We start from the raw sequence: 12,792 nt of genomic DNA, 5'->3' as shown, positions 1-12,792 counted from the left end.
TGCGCTCTTTGCCATGAGCCCCTAGAGGCGGATCATATAGAAAGCGCTATATAGAAATGAGCAGCCAGCAGAGGACAAGGCAGCCGCTCTCGGTGCAGCACAGCACAGAGAGGATCAAGAGAAACGGGAAGGGCTTCCGCGGCAGCGAGCAAGCACAAGACCAGCACGGGAGCGGGGCCCCTTTTATTCTGTCAATAAAAGGTATTTCTCTCCTGGCACGCACGTGTCTAAAAATATGGAACGCTTCACGAATTTGCGTGTCATCCTTGCGCAGGGGCCATGCTAATCTTCTCTGTATCGTTCCAATTTTAGTATATGTGCTGCCGAAGCGAGCACACACTTGGGGCTGAACTGGCCAGTGTATAAAAGCCAGCGCATCGGCTGCCTATTGACCTAGGTTGACTTGTTATGCTCTAACTTTGGCAAGAAACTGTTTGGTTCTGGGGCCGGTATGGAACCAAGAGGCAAAGACCAACGACCCAAGCTTCCTCGCTGCTGGTTTGGCCCAAAAGGAAAGGTTCCGTGTGCTTGGCTATTGCAATGCAGGAAGAAAGGATCATGGTCCAGGCTGCATGCAAAGTGGCACCTCCCGTCATAATGCCTGGGTGATGGGTGCTGTGTGCCTGGACGCATCACAATAGTCCCACAAGCCAGAGAAAAGCCAGAGGGCCTGTGAGGGTTTGCTTGGGGGGGGCCCTGTTGAATTCCAGGATAGGCAAGGTGAGGCAGCGGCCTAGTGCGCGGACCCCCGAGAGCCCCGGATTGCTGCTGCCCCCGCCTTCAAGCCAGAGATGCATTTTCAAACCGATGTAAGTTTACGTTTGGCTGCTGGCTTCAGCGACGGTGGCTTCAAAGTCCCGCCGGGTCTGCTTTCCTTTGGTAGGGCCAGGAAGCCTCTTACAACAGGTATTGGCTGCCTGTCGCCTGCTTTTATCAACTGTGCCAGGACGTGAGCCTTGTGTTTTACAAAATCAGGACAGCAGGCATTGCAGTGGCTCCTGCTTCAGAAAGGCACCTTGAAGAACAGCACTAGGAGCTAACGGAGGGCACCAGGGGTATGGGGGCCAGTGGTGCAATGGATAAGGCGCCTGACTAGGAGTCAGAAGGTTGTGGGTTCCACTGCCATCCGGCTGGGCTCCCAACTCTGTGCTTTGTTTCTTTGAATTACATTTAAATTCCCTTGGCCTTCACTGCTCGCAATAGACTTTTGATTTTATGTGGGGCGGGCCCGGTTGCACAGCAAGGAAACACCAGGCGCCATCTCGAAGCACCACCAGTAGGGGTCCCTCCAGAAGGCCCCAACAAGCAGCAGATGATTTCTATGCATGTGTGCGTCCTGTCCTTCAATGGGTGGGGGTTGGCTTGTGTTGGACACAGTCCCAGGGCAGCCCTTCACGTCCCTGATCGGCCACGATCGGCCAGAGACCTCTCTGGTGAGCGCCGCAGGCGAGCCTTCTCGGGACCTCAGCAACTGAGGGGCACATTTCCAAATGAGGGAGACATTTCCAGAAAGCGCACCAGGGAACGGCTCGGCCTCTGCTTCGTGGCCTAACCCAGCCTGGTCCTTCTCCAACCATCTGGGAGCTGTCCAAAAGCCGGTGGGCCTGGCGGAATGGGCTCCCAGCAGGCCCTGGCTGACTGGTGATTTGCATACACACAGACACACGCACGCACGCACACTCTCTCTCGTGCTATCTGCTGCCTTTCAGACCCTGCCACCCCTCGCTTGCTTTAAAGGAGCAGTTGGCGAATGACACTGAGCAAAGAATGCACAAGTGGGTAAAGAGATCACACACCTAGAGGCAGCCAGCTCTCATGAAGAGTAGGGCCTAGAAGCAGTGAAGCTTGAGGGGCTGTGCGCTCTTTGCCATGAGCCCCTAGAGGCGGATCATATAGAAAGCGCTATATAGAAATGAGCAGCCAGCAGAGGACAAGGCAGCCGCTCTCGGTGCAGCACAGCACAGAGAGGATCAAGAGAAACGGGAAGGGCTTCCGCGGCAGCGAGCAAGCACAAGACCAGCACGGGAGCGGGGCCCCTTTTATTCTGTCAATAAAAGGTATTTCTCTCCTGGCACGCACGTGTCTAAAAATATGGAACGCTTCACGAATTTGCGTGTCATCCTTGCGCAGGGGCCATGCTAATCTTCTCTGTATCGTTCCAATTTTAGTATATGTGCTGCCGAAGCGAGCACACACTTGGGGCTGAACTGGCCAGTGTATAAAAGCCAGCGCATCGGCTGCCTTTTGACCTAGGTTGACTTGTTATGCTCTAACTTTGGCAAGAAACTGTTTGGTTCTGGGGCCGGTATGGAACCAAGAGGCAAAGACCAACGACCCAAGCTTCCTCGCTGCTGGTTTGGCCCAAAAGGAAAGGTTCCGTGTGCTTGGCTATTGCAATGCAGGAAGAAAGGATCATGGTCCAGGCTGCATGCAAAGTGGCACCTCCCGTCATAATGCCTGGGTGATGGGTGCTGTGTGCCTGGACGCATCACAATAGTCCCACAAGCCAGAGAAAAGCCAGAGGGCCTGTGAGGGTTTGCTTGGGGGGGGCCCTGTTGAATTCCAGGATAGGCAAGGTGAGGCAGCGGCCTAGTGCGCGGACCCCCGAGAGCCCCGGATTGCTGCTGCCCCCGCCTTCAAGCCAGAGATGCATTTTCAAACCGATGTAAGTTTACGTTTGGCTGCTGGCTTCAGCGACGGTGGCTTCAAAGTCCCGCCGGGTCTGCTTTCCTTTGGTAGGGCCAGGAAGCCTCTTACAACAGGTATTGGCTGCCTGTCGCCTGCTTTTATCAACTGTGCCAGGACGTGAGCCTTGTGTGTTACAAAATCAGGACAGCAGGCATTGCAGTGGCTCCTGCTTCAGAAAGGCACCTTGAAGAACAGCACTAGGAGCTAACGGAGGGCACCAGGGGTATGGGGGCCAGTGGTGCAATGGATAAGGCGCCTGACTAGGAGTCAGAAGGTTGTGGGTTCCACTGCCATCCGGCTGGGCTCCCAACTCTGTGCTTTGTTTCTTTGAATTACATTTAAATTCCCTTGGCCTTCACTGCTCGCAATAGACTTTTGATTTTATGTGGGGCGGGCCCGGTTGCACAGCAAGGAAACACCAGGCGCCATCTCGAAGCACCACCAGTAGGGGTCCCTCCAGAAGGCCCCAACAAGCAGCAGATGATTTCTATGCATGTGTGCGTCCTGTCCTTCAATGGGTGGGGGTTGGCTTGTGTTGGACACAGTCCCAGGGCAGCCCTTCACGTCCCTGATCGGCCACGATCGGCCAGAGACCTCTCTGTGAGCGCCGCAGGCGAGCCTTCTCGGGACCTCAGCAACTGAGGGGCACATTTCCAAATGAGGGAGACATTTCCAGAAAGCGCACCAGGGAACGGCTCGGCCTCTGCTCCGTGGCCCAACCCAGCCTGGTCCTTCTCCAACCAGCTGGGAGCTGTCCAAAAGCCGGTGGGCCTGGCGGAATGGGCTCCCAGCAGGCCCTGGCTGACTGGTGATTTGCATACACACAGACACACGCACGCACGCACACTCTCTCTCGTGCTATCTGCTGCCTTTCAGACCCTGCCACCCCTCGCTTGCTTTAAAGGAGCAGTTGGCGAATGACACTGAGCAAAGAATGCACAAGTGGGTAAAGAGATCACACACCTAGAGGCAGCCAGCTCTCATGAAGAGTAGGGCCTAGAAGCAGTGAAGCTTGAGGGGCTGTGCGCTCTTTGCCATGAGCCCCTAGAGGCGGATCATATAGAAAGCGCTATATAGAAATGAGCAGCCAGCAGAGGACAAGGCAGCCGCTCTTGGTGCAGCACAGAGAGGATCAAGAGAAACGGGAAGGGCTTCCGCGGCAGCGAGCAAGCACAAGACCAGCACGGGAGCGGGGCCCCTTTTATTCTGTCAATAAAAGGTATTTCTCTCCTGGCACGCACGTGTCTAAAAATATGGAACGCTTCACGAATTTGCGTGTCATCCTTGCGCAGGGGCCATGCTAATCTTCTCTGTATCGTTCCAATTTTAGTATATGTGCTGCCGAAGCGAGCACACACTTGGGGCTGAACTGGCCAGTGTATAAAAGCCAGCGCATCGGCTGCCTATTGACCTAGGTTGACTTGTTATGCTCTAACTTTGGCAAGAAACTGTTTGGTTCTGGGGCCGGTATGGAACCAAGAGGCAAAGACCAACGACCCAAGCTTCCTCGCTGCTGGTTTGGCCCAAAAGGAAAGGTTCCGTGTGCTTGGCTATTGCAATGCAGGAAGAAAGGATCATGGTCCAGGCTGCATGCAAAGTGGCACCTCCCGTCATAATGCCTGGGTGATGGGTGCTGTGTGCCTGGACGCATCACAATAGTCCCACAAGCCAGAGAAAAGCCAGAGGGCCTGTGAGGGTTTGCTTGGGGGGGGCCCTGTTGAATTCCAGGATAGGCAAGGTGAGGCAGCGGCCTAGTGCGCGGACCCCCGAGAGCCCCGGATTGCTGCTGCCCCCGCCTTCAAGCCAGAGATGCATTTTCAAACCGATGTAAGTTTACGTTTGGCTGCTGGCTTCAGCGACGGTGGCTTCAAAGTCCCGCCGGGTCTGCTTTCCTTTGGTAGGGCCAGGAAGCCTCTTACAACAGGTATTGGCTGCCTGTCGCCTGCTTTTATCAACTGTGCCAGGACGTGAGCCTTGTGTGTTACAAAATCAGGACAGCAGGCATTGCAGTGGCTCCTGCTTCAGAAAGGCACCTTGAAGAACAGCACTAGGAGCTAACGGAGGGCACCAGGGGTATGGGGGCCAGTGGTGCAATGGATAAGGCGCCTGACTAGGAGTCAGAAGGTTGTGGGTTCCACTGCCATCCGGCTGGGCTCCCAACTCTGTGCTTTGTTTCTTTGAATTACATTTAAATTCCCTTGGCCTTCACTGCTCGCAATAGACTTTTGATTTTATGTGGGGCGGGCCCGGTTTCACAGCAAGGAAACACCAGGCGCCATCTCGAAGCACCACCAGTAGGGGTCCCTCCAGAAGGCCCCAACAAGCAGCAGATGATTTCTATGCATGTGTGCGTCCTGTCCTTCAATGGGTGGGGGTTGGCTTGTGTTGGACACAGTCCCAGGGCAGCCCTTCACGTCCCTGATCGGCCACGATCGGCCAGAGACCTCTCTGTGAGCGCCGCAGGCGAGCCTTCTCGGGACCTCAGCAACTGAGGGGCACATTTCCAAATGAGGGAGACATTTCCAGAAAGCGCACCAGGGAACGGCTCGGCCTCTGCTCCGTGGCCCAACCCAGCCTGGTCCTTCTCCAACCAGCTGGGAGCTGTCCAAAAGCCGGTGGGCCTGGCGGAATGGGCTCCCAGCAGGCCCTGGCTGACTGGTGATTTGCATACACACAGACACACGCACGCACGCACACTCTCTCTCGTGCTATCTGCTGCCTTTCAGACCCTGCCACCCCTCGCTTGCTTTAAAGGAGCAGTTGGCGAATGACACTGAGCAAAGAATGCACAAGTGGGTAAAGAGATCACACACCTAGAGGCAGCCAGCTCTCATGAAGAGTAGGGCCTAGAAGCAGTGAAGCTTGAGGGGCTGTGCGCTCTTTGCCATGAGCCCCTAGAGGCGGATCATATAGAAAGCGCTATATAGAAATGAGCAGCCAGCAGAGGACAAGGCAGCCGCTCTTGGTGCAGCACAGAGAGGATCAAGAGAAACGAGAAGGGCTTCCGCGGCAGCGAGCAAGCACAAGACCAGCACGGCAGCGGGGCCCCTTTTATTCTGTCAATAAAAGGTATTTCTCTCCTGGCACGCACGTGTCTAAAAATATGGAACGCTTCACGAATTTGCGTGTCATCCTTGCGCAGGGGCCATGCTAATCTTCTCTGTATCGTTCCAATTTTAGTATATGTGCTGCCGAAGCGAGCACACACTTGGGGCTGAACTGGCCAGTGTATAAAAGCCAGCGCATCGGCTGCCTATTGACCTAGGTTGACTTGTTATGCTCTAACTTTGGCAAGAAACTGTTTGGTTCTGGGGCCGGTATGGAACCAAGAGGCAAAGACCAACGACCCAAGCTTCCTCGCTGCTGGTTTGGCCCAAAAGGAAAGGTTCCGTGTGCTTGGCTATTGCAATGCAGGAAGAAAGGATCATGGTCCAGGCTGCATGCAAAGTGGCACCTCCCGTCATAATGCCTGGGTGATGGGTGCTGTGTGCCTGGACGCATCACAATAGTCCCACAAGCCAGAGAAAAGCCAGAGGGCCTGTGAGGGTTTGCTTGGGGGGGGCCCTGTTGAATTCCAGGATAGGCAAGGTGAGGCAGCGGCCTAGTGCGCGGACCCCCGAGAGCCCCGGATTGCTGCTGCCCCCGCCTTCAAGCCAGAGATGCATTTTCAAACCGATGTAAGTTTACGTTTGGCTGCTGGCTTCAGCGACGGTGGCTTCAAAGTCCCGCCGGGTCTGCTTTCCTTTGGTAGGGCCAGGAAGCCTCTTACAACAGGTATTGGCTGCCTGTCGCCTGCTTTTATCAACTGTGCCAGGACGTGAGCCTTGTGTGTTACAAAATCAGGACAGCAGGCATTGCAGTGGCTCCTGCTTCAGAAAGGCACCTTGAAGAACAGCACTAGGAGCTAACGGAGGGCACCAGGGGTATGGGGGCCAGTGGTGCAATGGATAAGGCGCCTGACTAGGAGTCAGAAGGTTGTGGGTTCCACTGCCATCCGGCTGGGCTCCCAACTCTGTGCTTTGTTTCTTTGAATTACATTTAAATTCCCTTGGCCTTCACTGCTCGCAATAGACTTTTGATTTTATGTGGGGCGGGCCCGGTTGCACAGCAAGGAAACACCAGGCGCCATCTCGAAGCACCACCAGTAGGGGTCCCTCCAGAAGGCCCCAACAAGCAGCAGATGATTTCTATGCATGTGTGCGTCCTGTCCTTCAATGGGTGGGGGTTGGCTTGTGTTGGACACAGTCCCAGGGCAGCCCTTCACGTCCCTGATCGGCCACGATCGGCCAGAGACCTCTCTGTGAGCGCCGCAGGCGAGCCTTCTCGGGACCTCAGCAACTGAGGGGCACATTTCCAAATGAGGGAGACATTTCCAGAAAGCGCACCAGGGAACGGCTCAGCCTCTGCTTCGTGGCCTAACCCAGCCTGGTCCTTCTCCAACCATCTGGGAGCTGTCCAAAAGCCGGTGGGCCTGGCGGAATGGGCTCCCAGCAGGCCCTGGCTGACTGGTGATTTGCATACACACAGACACACGCACGCACGCACACTCTCTCTCGTGCTATCTGCTGCCTTTCAGACCCTGCCACCCCTCGCTTGCTTTAAAGGAGCAGTTGGCGAATGACACTGAGCAAAGAATGCACAAGTGGGTAAAGAGATCACACACCTAGAGGCAGCCAGCTCTCATGAAGAGTAGGGCCTAGAAGCAGTGAAGCTTGAGGGGCTGTGCGCTCTTTGCCATGAGCCCTTAGAGGCGGATCATATAGAAAGCGCTATATAGAAATGAGCAGCCAGCAGAGGACAAGGCAGCCGCTCTCGGTGCAGCACAGCACAGAGAGGATCAAGAGAAACGGGAAGGGCTTCCGCGGCAGCGAGCAAGCACAAGACCAGCACGGGAGCGGGGCCCCTTTTATTCTGTCAATAAAAGGTATTTCTCTCCTGGCACGCACGTGTCTAAAAATATGGAACGCTTCACGAATTTGCGTGTCATCCTTGCGCAGGGGCCATGCTAATCTTCTCTGTATCGTTCCAATTTTAGTATATGTGCTGCCGAAGCGAGCACACACTTGGGGCTGAACTGGCCAGTGTATAAAAGCCAGCGCATCGGCTGCCTATTGACCTAGGTTGACTTGTTATGCTCTAACTTTGGCAAGAAACTGTTTGGTTCTGGGGCCGGTATGGAACCAAGAGGCAAAGACCAACGACCCAAGCTTCCTCGCTGCTGGTTTGGCCCAAAAGGAAAGGTTCCGTGTGCTTGGCTATTGCAATGCAGGAAGAAAGGATCATGGTCCAGGCTGCATGCAAAGTGGCACCTCCCGTCATAATGCCTGGGTGATGGGTGCTGTGTGCCTGGACGCATCACAATAGTCCCACAAGCCAGAGAAAAGCCAGAGGGCCTGTGAGGGTTTGCTTGGGGGGGGCCCTGTTGAATTCCAGGATAGGCAAGGTGAGGCAGCGGCCTAGTGCGCGGACCCCCGAGAGCCCCGGATTGCTGCTGCCCCCGCCTTCAAGCAAGAGATGCATTTTCAAACCGATGTAAGTTTACGTTTGGCTGCTGGCTTCAGCGACGGTGGCTTCAAAGTCCCGCCGGGTCTGCTTTCCTTTGGTAGGGCCAGGAAGCCTCTTACAACAGGTATTGGCTGCCTGTCGCCTGCTTTTATCAACTGTGCCAGGACGTGAGCCTTGTGTGTTACAAAATCAGGACAGCAGGCATTGCAGTGGCTCCTGCTTCAGAAAGGCACCTTGAAGAACAGCACTAGGAGCTAACGGAGGGCACCAGGGGTATGGGGGCCAGTGGTGCAATGGATAAGGCGCCTGACTAGGAGTCAGAAGGTTGTGGGTTCCTCTGCCATCCGGCTGGGCTCCCAACTCTGTGCTTTGTTTCTTTGAATTACATTTAAATTCCCTTGGCCTTCACTGCTCGCAATAGACTTTTGATTTTATGTGGGGCGGGCCCGGTTGCACAGCAAGGAAACACCAGGCGCCATCTCGAAGCACCACCAGTAGGGGTCCCTCCAGAAGGCCCCAACAAGCAGCAGATGATTTCTATGCATGTGTGCGTCCTGTCCTTCAATGGGTGGGGGTTGGCTTGTGTTGGACACAGTCCCAGGGCAGCCCTTCACGTCCCTGATCGGCCACGATCGGCCAGAAACCTCTCTGGTGAGCGCCGCAGGCGAGCCTTCTCGGGACCTCAGCAACTGAGGGGCACATTTCCAAATGAGGGAGACATTTCCAGAAAGCGCACCAGGGAACGGCTCGGCCTCTGCTTCGTGGCCTAACCCAGCCTGGTCCTTCTCCAACCATCTGGGAGCTGTCCAAAAGCCGGTGGGCCTGGCGGAATGGGCTCCCAGCAGGCCCTGGCTGACTGGTGATTTGCATACACACAGACACACGCACGCACGCACACTCTCTCTCGTGCTATCTGCTGCCTTTCAGACCCTGCCACCCCTCGCTTGCTTTAAAGGAGCAGTTGGCGAATGACACTGAGCAAAGAATGCACAAGTGGGTAAAGAGATCACACACCTAGAGGCAGCCAGCTCTCATGAAGAGTAGGGCCTAGAAGCAGTGAAGCTTGAGGGGCTGTGCGCTCTTTGCCATGAGCCCCTAGAGGCGGATCATATAGAAAGCGCTATATAGAAATGAGCAGCCAGCAGAGGACAAGGCAGCCGCTCTTGGTGCAGCACAGAGAGGATCAAGAGAAAAGGGAAGGGCTTCCGCGGCAGCGAGCAAGCACAAGACCAGCACGGGAGCGGGGCCCCTTTTATTCTGTCAATAAAAGGTATTTCTCTCCTGGCACGCACGTGTCTAAAAATATGGAACGCTTCACGAATTTGCGTGTCATCCTTGCGCAGGGGCCATGCTAATCTTCTCTGTATCGTTCCAATTTTAGTATATGTGCTGCCGAAGCGAGCACACACTTGGGGCTGAACTGGCCAGTGTATAAAAGCCAGCGCATCGGCTGCCTATTGACCTAGGTTGACTTGTTATGCTCTAACTTTGGCAAGAAACTGTTTGGTTCTGGGGCCGGGATGAAAGCAAGAGGCAAAGACCAACGACCCAAGCTTCCTCGCTGCTGGTTTGGCCCAAAAGGAAAGGTTCCGTGTGCTTGGCTATTGCAATGCAGGAAGAAAGGATCATGGTCCAGGCTGCATGCAAAGTGGCACCTCCCGTCATAATGCCTGGGTGATGGGTGCTGTGTGCCTGGACGCATCACAATAGTCCCACAAGCCAGAGAAAAGCCAGAGGGCCTGTGAGGGTTTGCTTGGGGGGGCACTGTTGAGTTCCAGGATAAGGCAAGGTGAGGCAGCGGCCTAGTGCGCGGACCCCCGAGAGCCCCGGATTGCTGCTGCCCCCGCCTTCAAGCCAGAGATGCATTTTCAAACCGATGTAAGTTTACGTTTGGCTGCTGGCTTCAGCGACGGTGGCTTCAAAGTCCCGCCGGGTCTGCTTTCCTTTGGTAGGGCCAGGAAGCCTCTTACAACAGGTATTGGCTGCCTGTCGCCTGCTTTTATCAACTGTGCCAGGACGTGAGCCTTGTGTGTTACAAAATCAGGACAGCAGGCATTGCAGTGGCTCCTGCTTCAGAAAGGCACCTTGAAGAACAGCACTAGGAGCTAACGGAGGGCACCAGGGGTATGGGGGCCAGTGGTGCAATGGATAAGGCGCCTGACTAGGAGTCAGAAGGTTGTGGGTTCCACTGCCATCCGGCTGGGCTCCCAACTCTGTGCTTTGTTTCTTTGAATTACATTTAAATTCCCTTGGCCTTCACTGCTCGCAATAGACTTTTGATTTTATGTGGGGCGGGCCCGGTTGCACAGCAAGGAAACACCAGGCGCCATCTCGAAGCACCACCAGTAGGGGTCCCTCCAGAAGGCCCCAACAAGCAGCAGATGATTTCTATGCATGTGTGCGTCCTGTCCTTCAATGGGTGGGGGTTGGCTTGTGTTGGACACAGTCCCAGGGCAGCCCTTCACGTCCCTGATCGGCCACGATCGGCCAGAGACCTCTCTGTGAGCGCCGCAGGCGAGCCTTCTCGGGACCTCAGCAACTGAGGGGCACATTTCCAAATGAGGGAGACATTTCCAGAAAGCGCACCAGGGAACGGCTCAGCCTCTGCTTCGTGGCCTAACCCAGCCTGGTCCTTCTCCAACCATCTGGGAGCTGTCCAAAAGCCGGTGGGCCTGGCGGAATGGGCTCCCAGCAGGCCCTGGCTGACTGGTGATTTGCATACACACAGACACACGCACGCACGCACACTCTCTCTCGTGCTATCTGCTGCCTTTCAGACCCTGCCACCCCTCGCTTGCTTTAAAGGAGCAGTTGGCGAATGACACTGAGCAAAGAATGCACAAGTGGGTAAAGAGATCACACACCTAGAGGCAGCCAGCTCTCATGAAGAGTAGGGCCTAGAAGCAGTGAAGCTTGAGGGGCTGTGCGCTCTTTGCCATGAGCCCTTAGAGGCGGATCATATAGAAAGCGCTATATAGAAATGAGCAGCCAGCAGAGGACAAGGCAGCCGCTCTCGGTGCAGCACAGCACAGAGAGGATCAAGAGAAACGGGAAGGGCTTCCGCGGCAGCGAGCAAGCACAAGACCAGCACGGGAGCGGGGCCCCTTTTATTCTGTCAATAAAAGGTATTTCTCTCCTGGCACGCACGTGTCTAAAAATATGGAACGCTTCACGAATTTGCGTGTCATCCTTGCGCAGGGGCCATGCTAATCTTCTCTGTATCGTTCCAATTTTAGTATATGTGCTGCCGAAGCGAGCACACACTTGGGGCTGAACTGGCCAGTGTATAAAAGCCAGCGCATCGGCTGCCTATTGACCTAGGTTGACTTGTTATGCTCTAACTTTGGCAAGAAACTGTTTGGTTCTGGGGCCGGTATGGAACCAAGAGGCAAAGACCAACGACCCAAGCTTCCTCGCTGCTGGTTTGGCCCAAAAGGAAAGGTTCCGTGTGCTTGGCTATTGCAATGCAGGAAGAAAGGATCATGGTCCAGGCTGCATGCAAAGTGGCACCTCCCGTCATAATGCCTGGGTGATGGGTGCTGTGTGCCTGGACGCATCACAATAGTCCCACAAGCCAGAGAAAAGCCAGAGGGCCTGTGAGGGTTTGCTTGGGGGGGGCCCTGTTGAATTCCAGGATAGGCAAGGTGAGGCAGCGGCCTAGTGCGCGGACCCCCGAGAGCCCCGGATTGCTGCTGCCCCCGCCTTCAAGCCAGAGATGCATTTTCAAACCGATGTAAGTTTACGTTTGGCTGCTGGCTTCAGCGACGGTGGCTTCAAAGTCCCGCCGGGTCTGCTTTCCTTTGGTAGGGCCAGGAAGCCTCTTACAACAGGTATTGGCTGCCTGTCGCCTGCTTTTATCAACTGTGCCAGGACGTGAGCCTTGTGTGTTACAAAATCAGGACAGCAGGCATTGCAGTGGCTCCTGCTTCAGAAAGGCACCTTGAAGAACAGCACTAGGAGCTAACGGAGGGCACCAGGGGTATGGGGGCCAGTGGTGCAATGGATAAGGCGCCTGACTAGGAGTCAGAAGGTTGTGGGTTCCACTGCCATCCGGCTGGGCTCCCAACTCTGTGCTTTGTTTCTTTGAATTACATTTAAATTCCCTTGGCCTTCACTGCTCGCAATAGACTTTTGATTTTATGTGGGGCGGGCCCGGTTTCACAGCAAGGAAACACCAGGCGCCATCTCGAAGCACCACCAGTAGGGGTCCCTCCAGAAGGCCCCAACAAGCAGCAGATGATTTCTATGCATGTGTGCGTCCTGTCCTTCAATGGGTGGGGGTTGGCTTGTGTTGGACACAGTCCCAGGGCAGCCCTTCACGTCCCTGATCGGCCACGATCGGCCAGAGACCTCTCTGTGAGCGCCGCAGGCGAGCCTTCTCGGGACCTCAGCAACTGAGGGGCACATTTCCAAATGAGGGAGACATTTCCAGAAAGCGCACCAGGGAACGGCTCAGCCTCTGCTTCGTGGCCTAACCCAGCCTGGTCCTTCTCCAACCATCTGGGAGCTGTCCAAAAGCCGGTGGGCCTGGCGGAATGGGCTCCCAGCAGGCCCTGGCTGACTGGTGATTTGCATACACACAGACACACGCACGCACGC

The 12,792-nt window shown here is 55.3% G+C and overlaps 7 non-coding genes across 7 annotated transcripts; all 7 read right to left on the bottom strand.

Annotated features, from left to right (window-relative positions):
* Positions 1-229: 229 nt before the first annotated feature.
* On the bottom strand, positions 230-336 carry LOC138512024 (U6 spliceosomal RNA). Its single transcript, XR_011280900.1, has one exon. It is a non-coding gene; the product is annotated as a U6 spliceosomal RNA (small nuclear RNA).
* Positions 337-2,085: 1,749 nt separating this feature from the next.
* Positions 2,086-2,192, bottom strand: LOC138512023 (U6 spliceosomal RNA). The gene has a single exon (XR_011280899.1). It is a non-coding gene; the product is annotated as a U6 spliceosomal RNA (small nuclear RNA).
* Positions 2,193-3,935: 1,743 nt separating this feature from the next.
* LOC138512022 (U6 spliceosomal RNA) lies at positions 3,936-4,042 on the bottom strand. The gene has a single exon (XR_011280898.1). It is a non-coding gene; the product is annotated as a U6 spliceosomal RNA (small nuclear RNA).
* A 1,743-nt stretch (positions 4,043-5,785) lies between these two features.
* On the bottom strand, positions 5,786-5,892 carry LOC138512021 (U6 spliceosomal RNA). The gene has a single exon (XR_011280897.1). It is a non-coding gene; the product is annotated as a U6 spliceosomal RNA (small nuclear RNA).
* A 1,748-nt stretch (positions 5,893-7,640) lies between these two features.
* Positions 7,641-7,747, bottom strand: LOC138512020 (U6 spliceosomal RNA). The gene has a single exon (XR_011280896.1). It is a non-coding gene; the product is annotated as a U6 spliceosomal RNA (small nuclear RNA).
* Positions 7,748-9,491: 1,744 nt separating this feature from the next.
* On the bottom strand, positions 9,492-9,598 carry LOC138512019 (U6 spliceosomal RNA). Its single transcript, XR_011280895.1, has one exon. It is a non-coding gene; the product is annotated as a U6 spliceosomal RNA (small nuclear RNA).
* A 1,748-nt stretch (positions 9,599-11,346) lies between these two features.
* LOC138512018 (U6 spliceosomal RNA) lies at positions 11,347-11,453 on the bottom strand. Its single transcript, XR_011280894.1, has one exon. It is a non-coding gene; the product is annotated as a U6 spliceosomal RNA (small nuclear RNA).
* Positions 11,454-12,792: the final 1,339 nt, after the last annotated feature.

Source organism: Ambystoma mexicanum, chromosome 6p, assembly GCF_040938575.1.
Source record: "Ambystoma mexicanum isolate Mex_15411 chromosome 6p, UKY_AmexF1_1, whole genome shotgun sequence".
Taxonomy (NCBI): domain Eukaryota; kingdom Metazoa; phylum Chordata; class Amphibia; order Caudata; family Ambystomatidae; genus Ambystoma; species Ambystoma mexicanum.
Note: the sequence above shows the minus strand (reverse complement) of the source record. Positions and strands in the feature narration are given on the sequence as shown.